The sequence below is a fragment of the Rhea americana genome, unplaced genomic scaffold (genome assembly GCF_003343005.1).
Source record: "Rhea americana isolate MKP2758 unplaced genomic scaffold, rheAme1 scaffold_40, whole genome shotgun sequence".
NCBI lineage: Eukaryota > Metazoa > Chordata > Aves > Rheiformes > Rheidae > Rhea > Rhea americana.
The window spans coordinates 2,325,343-2,337,164 of NW_028186535.1; positions in this window are offsets into that span (position 1 = coordinate 2,325,343).

Below are 11,822 nucleotides of genomic sequence, written 5' to 3' on the forward strand. Positions count from 1 at the left end.
TGTTATCTATCCAATTTTTCCTTTAGTAATAACATATTTTACACTGGGGAAAGCAAGGAATTTGCTATGATAACACTGGAAAAGAAGAATGCATACACGGTTGCAGTTTCATTTTACATGTGTGTACACAAGCAAATTCGTCTTTCTTATAGTACCCGTAACTCCTGTGGTTGGTTATGCACTAGATGCCTCTTTTCATGAGAAGCACAATTTGTATTTTTCAAACACGTTCATCTTTCTATTTGTAAATGACTTGAATTTGGGCTCAAGAGAAAAAAAAAAGAAAGAATATTGAAAGTGTTTCTTGTTTATTGGCTTAATTTTACAGGGAGAGTGAAAAAAAAAATCCTTCCTCATGTCAGAGTCGCTCACTTTTTGGGAGCAAATTTGACACCAAAAAGAAAAAAAAAAGCATTAAATGAGACACAGACATAAGCCCAACTGAAGAGAATTATCCTATAGTGTACTGGTGAAAACTGGGCTTGATTTTAGTAGTTAAAAATCTCTGAAAACCTCACATTTCCAGGCAGATAAGACTGTTGGTCCTGYACATGGCATTCCCTGATGGAGCACACTGCAGCTAGGAGTGCATGGTGAGCTGCTGAGGYGGTGGCAGAGGTGGCTGGTGGATGTCCCTGGGTCTGTCCGTCAATATGTGGGTTGGGTCATCCRTGATGATGTCCCTGCTGTGGGCATTGGTACCAAAATATGATGCCCAAAATTTACTTCTAGAAAAAGCTCTTTTCAGATCAGCTGATTGAACTCTGGCACTTATGATGGCCCCTTTAACATGGGCTGAAGGTCAAATCCTTCAGCAGATCCCTGCCAGCGCCACACCAGCACTCTCACTGGTGACTAAGACTTCCTCTTTTCAGTTCTTCCTGCCCGTTAATAAGCTGCCTCCTATCCTACCGTGACATATGATTTTTACCACTCTTTTACCATTTTTTTCTCCTTCTGGTTAAACTTAACAAATTAAGGAAGTACTCAAAGTATAGCATCTCAACAGATACCTGACCTGCAGAACTAGTGAATATCCTTTATAGGAACTGTGGTTCTGCTTTAATTGTAGAATTAAGACTGATTTTATGTGCAACTGAAACAGTAATAAATAGTTTTTTGYAGGCTACCCTAAAGTGACTCCACACAATATGTGTTTGTTGAATACCCTGCACCATGGCATCACGGTGGCTATAATTCTGACAACCTCCTTCATAAAGGTATCTTATTCATTTCAATGATGTCTGTGGAGAATACTTGATGCTGTGATTTACATCTYGGCTTAAATTTTCCATTGGGCTAAGGAACGGCCTTTATTTCCGCAGGCGCAGTCTGTGCCTTCTGTGTTTGCGCCATCAGAATGAATGGCCAGGGCAAATCTCAGCACTTACGCTTGCAGCTACTTTGGTTGAAAGGGAGGTGTTCTGAACTTATGAGCAAAAATTATCCGAGACTGTAAAATGACACATTCAAATGACGCGTAAGAAGAATGATGTTGAAGGAGATATATTAAAGCATATTTTCTAGAATCAGCTAACTAACTAGCTAACTGGAGCACTCAATGTGAAGAAAAGGACCCAGAGGGGCTGTCCATCAAGTAGGTAATGGATACAGGTACCAGGACTCCAGCTAGTACTGTGACTGGAGAATATACGGCAGTGGAAGAGAACAGATGGATGGGACCTGAAAGTAGAGGACAGTCTGCCACTGCACTACATCTGGCACTTCAGCACATCACTAGAAAGGTGCTATGTTAAATCTGCTTTCACATGATGCCTGAGACATTTTAATTTTCCATTTTTAAAGTGCTCTGTAAAAAAACTCAAGGTGTGTCTGTATTCTCTGACTCCTCTTCTGCATAAGGGGGGAAAAACAAGAAGATAAGGAAGAAGAGATAAGGAAAAACCATCAGGGAGGCCCAAAAGGCAGAGAGAATGCTACTTCTCAAGACATTTGATCTTATGGTATGTATGCTTTTTGCTTTTTTTTTTTTTTTTTTTTTTTTTNTAGGTCTGGCAGTTATCTGTGAGAATCATGTGGTCGTTTCAGAAGGAACATGGTAACTAAACTTCTCAGTCTTGGATGATGGCCAATATTTAGGATCACAATACTAAGTTAAACGAGCAAATTTTAAAGCCTCTTTAAAATTCTCTTGGTATAAATGCAGATTGTTGGACCCATGAAATGGAACAACAGCCACATTTAAACATAGGTCAGCAGAGAAGAAAATATTGGAGGAGGCAATTTGCCAGGAATGTAAGTCAGACCAACTCAAAAATAGGCTGTGGAAAAGCCTTATTTTGGAAGTCTGATTCAGATATACTTGCAGATATGCTTTCAGTTCTTAAAGAAGTGAGATAATAAGGCTTAAAGTAGATTTATCATTGCCCAATAGCAGCATTTCACAATCYGAAATAAAATTGCTTAAGGTTCCCGTAGCACACAGTCTACGTTGCATGCGCCTCCAAGCTGAAAGACAACTGTCTGAAATGATTTGAGAGTACAGTGAGATTGCATCAGCCAGGTGAGAGGTGACTGAAGAAAAGCCTCAGCCCTGAGTCAGCAGAGCGTGGGGTGGTACGGACTGCGCTGGAAGTGGCACAGAGCCACACTGCCTCAGCAGGAGCTTTGGGAAGCATTTTGGCAGAGAGAAACTCTCCTGACTCCTACTCCCTGTGCATTTGTTTCCACCTCCCTACAAAGGATGCAGCTGTCTCCCTTTGGGGGAATCTTCCCTGCTCTGCCCTGAATGCAGCTTTGTTCAGCATTTTTGCATGGATCATGTAAAGTGAATATGGSAAGACAGAGGAGAAACTGATAAGCATGTATCCTTGTTCCAAATGTGTATTATGGCAGCTAATGTGACAAATTRATGTCCTGAAAAGACTAAAGACCTTGGAAATAAAAATGTTGCAGGCTATACAAACRCTGTGTTTATCAATGCAGATTGTTGCAGGACTCAAATTTCATCATATYTTGCAGCAGGTTTCTCTGAGTTGCTTACCACATCTGTTTGGTGGATTATGGGATAACTACGCAAGCAAAAAGCAGCCGTAATTTTTACTCATGAAACCATGAGGGATCAAAACCAACTGCTTTTATAGTAACATGAATAAAGCTGAAATCCTCAGCAACATGACCTTTAGTATCCTAGATGGGACTAGCCACATCTGCTCGTTTTTTTCTTTCACAGTGCTGCGTCAGAGCGTAAAAGTGTCCRTCCAGCAGCTCCGGTACAATATTTACTGATGGAAATATGATGGCTGCTGCATGCTCAGTGCTCCAAAGGGGCGCTGTCTATGAAGAAAGAATATGCTTCTAGGGATATCAATTTTTCAAAAGGCATCAACACCAAGAATTCTGCATGCTACCCTTTTAGAAAAGACACAGTATTAGCCACGTTAGCTATTTCGCTATATTAGCCATTTTTTCTTTTTCTTCCCCCCCCCCCTTTTAGGTCTACAGGAAAAGGACAGACCCTTGCAGTATGACTGTTTATTTGTGTGTGTGAAAATTGAGCCACTTTTAGAAATTTCAGTTCTTCAGAAACCTGGGCAGCTGTTCAGGCTAATAAAGAGTTAGTGAACACTCCTTTCTCTTGTTCAGCCTTTCACTGATTTTGCTAGATGTGCTGCAATATCCCAGGCCTCTGACCACGTGAGATACTAAAACGGGGCGATGACAGTGCTGGATTGTGAATGGAGGAGCCCAGGCACAATATCATCGACCCACAGAACACAGTGTTCGACAGCGGCATGAAAGGTGCTTTGTGAACCAATGGAAAAGCTGAGAAGGGAGCGGATGGGCACAAAAGCTGACTTTAGCTATATATCCCAGCACTGCCTGCATAGGGAGATGTCATCAAACTGAATGCTGCAGCCTCAGACGATTCCTTAAATCACAAAGCCTGCAACTGTTCATTTTCTGCATAGTTCTCCCACATCAGTGGAAGATATATATATTGAGGTGAACAAATACCATTTAAACCAGAAATGCTTAGACAAATATCCTTTTTTTTTAAACTGCTTGAATAGCCAGGGCATGCTTTAAATCACTATGTTCACCTTATTTTTTTGTGTTTAGAACCGTTCTCCATTTAGAGACCTGCAGATTTCTTGGTGTTGCTTCACAGGCATTAGTGATACAAACTGTATCATTTCTACATTAAGTACTGAAATAATGTCTTATTACTTCTAAGGTATGAACCTTATTTTAGTTAAAGACTAAATACAGTGCAAGTCACAGTAATAAAATACATAGACTAAGTTGCTACAATAGGCCATAAGCACACAAGGGTCACACATATCACCTCTACCTGGCATTACAGTATCCTGAAGACTTGAATTTATGTAAATATGCCTCTTAAAGCATCTGAGTATTTCCTGTTTCTGCTGTTTTTTTGACCACCTCTGAGAAGCCCTAGGGGGAAAAAARGAAAAAAACAGGAGTTTCAGATTGCCGTTATCTGAACAATTAATTCAGCCCTCTAATGGAAAGGGGGCATGGATCTTGGGGAGGCTGGTGGCCAAGGTGGGGTGGCTGTACCAGACCAGTTCATCAGGCTCAATGGTGCAATCCCTTCCTGTCGCTGGTGAGCTTTGGTAAGGTGAACAGGTAGAGCTGGGCCAGATTAACAGGCTTGTCAAGCCAGATCTAGCTTGTTAATTTGAGATTTGACACCTCTGTATTAAGTAAATTAGTATTACGCCCATTTTAGGCCRTATTTAGGAGCTAAATGATCTTAGGAACACTGAGATATTTCATGACATGGTAATGCTTAAGTCGTGCTTATTTTAGAGTTTATGGGTAAATTATCAATAACAAACTATTCAGAGCAGTCCTTATTCTGCCTTTGTCACCCTTATYGCAAAGAATTCCATTAAAATTTTCCCCATTTTTCTCATCTTTCTGACTGAAAGAAAAAATACAAGCTGCATTAGATAGCTTAAATTGTGAATATCTTTCTTCATATTATCTATGTCACTCTGTAGTAATATCTTGCTGTGTGGTGTCGTTCTTTTTGTCCTAGGGTACATTTTATATTTTTATTACTGTCAATCTTTTACAGATGGKGAACTGGCATAGGAAGTGTTAGTTTTGTGGTTTGCTTTATTTCATTCCCTGAGAGTTAGCTGCAGTGCTATGAACAGGAAGTAGGTTTTCCTAGATCCTAGGTGAGTTTTTTATCCACAAGTTTTGTTGCATTAGTTACAGTAGAAATTATGGGCCTGACGTTGAAATTACTGGAGAAATCATGCATCATATGTATTATGCAAGTTAGGTCACAAGTTAGCTGCTTTTTGGCTTGAGAAATCTAGGGATTTTAAACAACTGTTATTGCAACCTTTGGAAAACAATTCTTTTGGGGGGCAACTTGAGGAAGAGGTGCTTATTGCCTCTGCGACCACACTGATGGTGCCCAAGAAGATGTGACTGTGTGTCCCTTTCTCTGGACAGAACTGGCAGCTGTAGGCTTGCAAGGTACCGAGCACTGCTGCAAGAATGGACGCTGTCACCCCAGGCCGCAGAGTAGAAAACAAAGAAGAAAGTTTCTTCTTGGTAACTGTTTGCTGAACTATTTGTTTTGTAGCTGTTTGATCGACAGGACTTTTAAAAGTACTTGGGGTTTTGACAGCTAAACAGTAGCTCCCCAGAATCACAGAATCAGTAAGGTTGGAAGGGACCTCTGGAGATCATCTAGTCCAACCTCCCTGATTTCCTGATGCTGATTCCACTGGGGCTTGGACCCTCAGCATGTAAAGCAGATGTGATAACCACTGCACTAGAAACAGATTAAAAGATGGAACCGTAACATGGCATCATACAGATACCATCGTCCTGTTTTCTGGTATTTTTAGAGAGGGATAAATTTCTTATAACGTGTTCAGAAGAATGTCATTTAGAGTAGCCTTTCCTATAGATTATTTAACAGAATTTGGCCTATGAATAGAAAGGGAAAGGATTATTACATATTTTGCAAAAACTGCATTGAAAAATAGTGAAAGCATCTCATTTCTCCAGAAYTTAACTGTTATCTTAGAGGGGTAGAGGCATCAAACTCTACCAGTCTATGAGAGATGGAGGCAATGAATTGTCCTTGCTTCATCGCCTGACACTTGAAGTCTCTTCCAAAAGTCAGCTCAGCATGTTTTTGGGTCAAACAAAGGGAAAAGTAAAAATAATGAAACATAGTACAGGTGAGTTAGATGGGAAAGAGGTATCAGGTGAGTTTGGGAGTGATTTCTCCCTAAATGTTTATTGAATCCCAATTTAATCCTGAAGCTTAGACAGAGAAATTCTGAAAGCAGAATTCTGTTTGGGTGAACTGATGTTTCAATTTAGTTTTGGTAATGGGTTTTACAGGTTTTAGTTAATTGCTCTCTGTCTTGGAAAACAGCCATGAATTTGTGACTGATTGCAAATGCAGACACAAAGTTGAGCTGTATTTTGCAGCTGGGCTCCAATGAACTTAGTGAACAGCTAATGGAAAATACAAAGAGTTCCTGAGGGATCATTTTGGAGAGGGAGGAGCAAAGACTGTCTCCATTTTGGTGAGAAAAAATGTCACTAGGAATTAGAAAGGCTTACAATGAGGTGCAGAATTGCTTTTGAAGGAACTATAGCACAGGAGATTTGCCGTTTTCTTTTTTTCTAAAGAAAGAAAAAGGTTGTTTTTGTCTTAAGAAAGTAAATGAATGCGGGAACTTTTATTATAATATTATTAGTAGTATAATATTATAATATAATTATAATAATAATTATAATTATTATTAGTGGGTTATAGTGCACCCAGATGGAGATATCCTTTTGGACGTGCTGCAGGAAGAAGTATTCTTACAACTTCCAGTCTGTTGAATACAACCKCATGGCACCAAGGCAAAGCAAGCAGCAGAGTGACAAGCTGCTTCCTTTGCCTATTAACAGTCCAGGCCTGCTTCCTCTCCCTTTACTACAGTTATATGTATTTTTACTATATAKTAACAAAGGGCACTCAAGGAAAAGATGCTACCCCCAAAAAGGGAACACATTAAAATATTTTTGGCAAAAAGAACAGTGTCACAAGGTATGCTCTGAATCTGCACACAAGAAAATAGTGGATTTTTTTTTTAAATGTAGAAAGAATTGTACTGTATAGACAAGAGACAACCCAACCTTACCTGTGACAGAAGCAGCAGCAGCAATCCCTGCTCACCACTCCTCTGCACACTCTGTCTAGCATCTTTGCCTTACAACAGGGTGCATGCCAGGTTTTGGACTGGTCATTTTCCCTTCTATTTCTATTCCACCGGGATGACTGACAGATGAGGGTGCACTAGGGTTAACACGGGGGACAGCAGGCACTGCCACAGGGAGAAAGCAGATKTGATGGCTAACAGGCATAAGCTGCCATGGTGGAGATGAAAGAGGTAACTCCAGAGCCTGGAGAAAGCCCAGAGAGAGGAGAGAGAGAGAACCTTCTTCTTGCCCCAAATTCTATTTTACTTAAAATTTCTGAAATAGTGCTGCCCCTTCCTCTTAACCTGTGTCTTCCAGCAACTCTTCTCTTATCCCCCTTCCTATGCCCACCTTTTCTAAAACCTTCCTTGCCATACCACAAAACATAATTGGGCACTCCAGGTGTCCATAGGGCAATGCTGAGGCTCAGGTCTRTCTGCCTGACTGAGAAGCCTTAAGCAAGCTTTGGCTGTGTCCCATCAATGCTGATGTGGCAGCAGAAGGTAACTCATGTAGGAGYTACCATCTCTCTGAGCACTCCTGCTGCTTCATAAAGTATGTGTAGCTGCTACTAGTATGAACTGTCTCTACAGGTATGTCTGTGCATGATAATTTGGAGCCACATGATGATGTGTAAAAAAAAAATCGAGTTCTGTGGAGACACAGTTATGAATCTTATAATCTCCTTATCAAGCTATTATGCAAGCAAAGAGCCTCAGTTTGTGGTAGAACCATCGAAGAAGTTCATTTTGACTACATTTTGCATGTTATAGAAAGCACGTAATCAGAGCAGCTACCTTGGGGAACAGGTCGTTGTGGATTGCAGAGATTAATGTCTAATTACTGGCTGGGAAAAACTCTCTTATAAGGCAACAAACAGGATACAACACAGAAATTAATGGGGCTTCTGTAAAATAGTTCCAGGTACGATATGTTGCTTCTGCTCTTCCCTTGCTCCATCAACTAACAAATCCTCAAAGAATTGTCCCAAAGATAAATTTCTTCACCTATTACCTCAGTATGAGTCAAAGGGTGGATGGATGCGTCTCTGCAAGATGGAGTGCAAGGAGGCAATCCCTTCTGAAGCACAACAATAATTATGACAATTATATGTTAGAAGTACTTTGCAAAGCGGTGTTAAAACATGGCAAGATTTTATTGTAGGGTGAGAAATGAAGAGTCAGAAATAGCTACTATATTTTTTAACCAAAAAGAGTCTGGCTTCAAAACTCCACCAGTGCTGCAGATAGTAAGAAATCTGACAATATTAGATGCTCTATAACAATAAATGTTTGACAGTAATAACTTGTTGCTGCAACAGCAGAGAAAATAGTCTATGAATTGAAACCCACTGCCAATAAGGGCTGTCAAAGGCACTAACCTTTGGCTGGAGATTTTAGTCATCTGATGATGAAAATGCTAGACTTTTGCAATACAAGTGGAAATAGTGGGCTGGGCATGAGAAAGCTGCTATAGGCTGATGATTATATTTTATCCTATTAGGTTCAAGCAAATAYCAGGTGACCTTTACTGGTTTGGCCCATCCATAAGTAACACTGAGTATTTTAACAAGCTTTTAATAAACAGCTTCATGCCCTAGCTGGGATTCAGGAGGGTGGTTCAAAATGGTATTGAAGGTGGGAATTTCATCTGACTACAGGCACCGCTTCAGTTGGAGCCTAGTACTATCACCCAGACTCCCTCTACAGGCAATGGACAAAAATCCCAGTGACCTTAAGTAGCTCTTTGAAAGTGAGATCAGTTGTCTCCTAGATCTTCAGTTCTTCTAGGATTTGTGTTTTTCTCTGTTTATTRTAGAGCACAGATGATTAGATTATACTTAGGCAACTTCCTTCCAGACTTATAAGATTAGAGTAAATCAGTACCACTAAGTATGTTCAAGGATAAAAGTAAACTGAGATACAATAGTATGCTATTGCCACATGGTGTGTTGAGCAGTGATACTTAAACTTCCTATCAAAATGCATGACTGGTGAAAAATACCCTAAAACTGAACAAAAGAAAAATAAAAGTGAAATTGAGTAGTAGCCAAGAACTTGAAGAAGCTGTAGCTCAGGCTTAGACTACACCCACACAGCACATACCCCCAAGACAGCTTACTAAATCATGCTGCTATTTTGTAACCAATCTTTTGCCAACATTTGATTGAAGCTGGTAAACGGGAATGAGGTCTAGCATTTTTAGAGTGCACTRTGTTTTTTGAAAATGTGCCACACTCATTGCATGCCTCATAAAGGGAGGGCTTGGCTTTGCATTTCTTTTTCTTGATAGAGATAACAGGCTTTGTGTATTCACAGCAGTCTTCAGCAATGAAGTGGACATCAGTTCCTGCAGCATTTCCGCCTGCTTGCCTCCACAGTCCCGGTCCTCCCAGCCAGCAGGCCTGCCAAGCTTTGCTGTAACTCAGGAGTGTTTCATCCTTGGCATTGTCCTCATTTTGAGGAGCTCCATGTTTCTACACATTTCACCCCACCCCACCCACACACACTCTTTTCACTGTGGTCTTCTCAAGGGGGTTATCAATACTACACAATACTCCTTCGATGCTGGAATGGCCTGACGGAGAATAAGGGGAAATCATTAAGATTATATCATGGCTCAAGGCTACCTGAATCTTGTAAATCTGGAAAACAAATGTTGAAATCAGGAAAAGCTTCGTGTTGCCCATTGTTAAGTCTCCCATTGAAAGCCTGGGAGAAGAAGAAAAAAATACAATGCATGCTTCTCTAAATGTTGTTGGTCTGCTCAGAATAAATGTTCTAAAAATGCTGTCATGGAAAAATAGTGAATATAATGGATTCATTTTTGTTTGGACACTCATTCATTAACATGAAGAACTATCTGTTTCCTGATGACTTCCTCTCTTGCCATTACAAATTCAATCTTTCCAGACATCTTTGCCTTGTTGTCACCTGATCTCTTCTTTGAGGAGAAGCGATTGAAATTTCGTCTTTGCGGGGCATGTAAAAATGCTTACCTTGGTGAATAGCTAACAAGGAAACATACCAGTTTGCTTGCAAAATCTCAGTTAAATGCAATATGTATGAGGCATTTGGCAACAAGTTTCTAAAAACATTACTGGTTGTGGATACAAATAAGGTAGATGAAACTTTATTCAGTGGGGAGTAATATAATATACCATGGTTGCCAGAATATATCAGTGTTCTTAATAAATTTAAACATGAAGGTATTAATTTTGTAGGTAAAAAGAGACAAATTGATTTTTAGGTTCTCTCTCGACCTTGCACAAGATGTCAAAAGAGATCATTTGTCTTCCATACTTAACATTCAGATTTTTATTCCTTGTGGAAGAAGTTGCTCATGGAGGATTTCAATAAGAACTGAAAGCCTTGGTATTTTCCTTAGTCATGGAATTTTGGATGCTTTCTGCAAATGTTCTGAGCTAGACAAGACTGGCTGCATGCCTCCTGATGGACATGGCATAGCAGGCTGCCTCTTCTGCAGCTTTCATGCTGACCATTGCTCTTTCTTTTTAATGGTGACTCTTTGCCCATGAGTCAGTGCTTCAGGCATGTCATAATCAGCTTTCTCATCATTACCAAGATAAAAAATCCCACAGGCAATTGTCCAGTTAGCTCAGCACAACTGCTCACTGGTTCTTCCACTCATGTCCTCATTTCTTCCTTATGCTTCAACCAGAGGTTTTTTCTTTTCATGTCCTGCCAGAGAAGGTGACCATTGGCTCTATCATGGGCCTAGAGGAGTTGAAGCAAGCAGCTAAAATGGACTCCACCAGGCTCTTCTCCATTTCTCTGGACTACTTTCTACATTGTCAAATCTCTGGGATGCTTTTTACCAGATCTGAAATTTTCTTTCCTTTTCTTGTGGCTCATGGCATTTCACAAAGGAGATGTGCTCTTCCATGGTCCCATTCCTACCCCATCTCAAAGCTCATTATGCGACCTTTCTGTATCTCTGTTCCTTGCCTATGTCTTTTTGGCCTTTCCTCAGTTTTCTTCTTAGAACAAGATCCTAAAGGATACTCCTCATCTCCTAGGCCTGCTCCTGGTCTCTTCTCTTTGTTCCTATCCAGACTATGTCCCTAAAACTAAGCTATGGATGATTCCACTGGCAAATCATTTTCTTTAGTAAAGAGGAATTCAGTACAGTCCATCTTCCTATCTGCAGAAGTTCTCTTACAGTAACTTTTGACGTCTCTCCAGGAGTCATATATAACCGTATCACTCAGTGTCCATGAAATGCAGCTATCTTGTGCTGCAATGGGGAAGTGATGATCTGTTGATAATGTATGTTCTTTCCAACCAATAACTTACTTAACAAACTTTGTTATAACTAGTTAAGAGTTGAAAGATATTATTGTGAAGAGAAATTATCTCTTTCAAGAACTTCATTATCTTTCTGGTCTTTTTCATGAGAGTTTTTTTCCAAGGCTTATTATCTGTTAGCTGAGCAGCCCTGAACAATAAATTTCCCTTGCTCCATATGTTCAGAACCAGATTTTAACTCTAAGATATTTTTTCAAATAATTGCTCATGATACTTAGTTTCTCTTCTAACTATAAAATTGCATGATCCTGACTATTCTCAYTGAGACATGAATTTAGA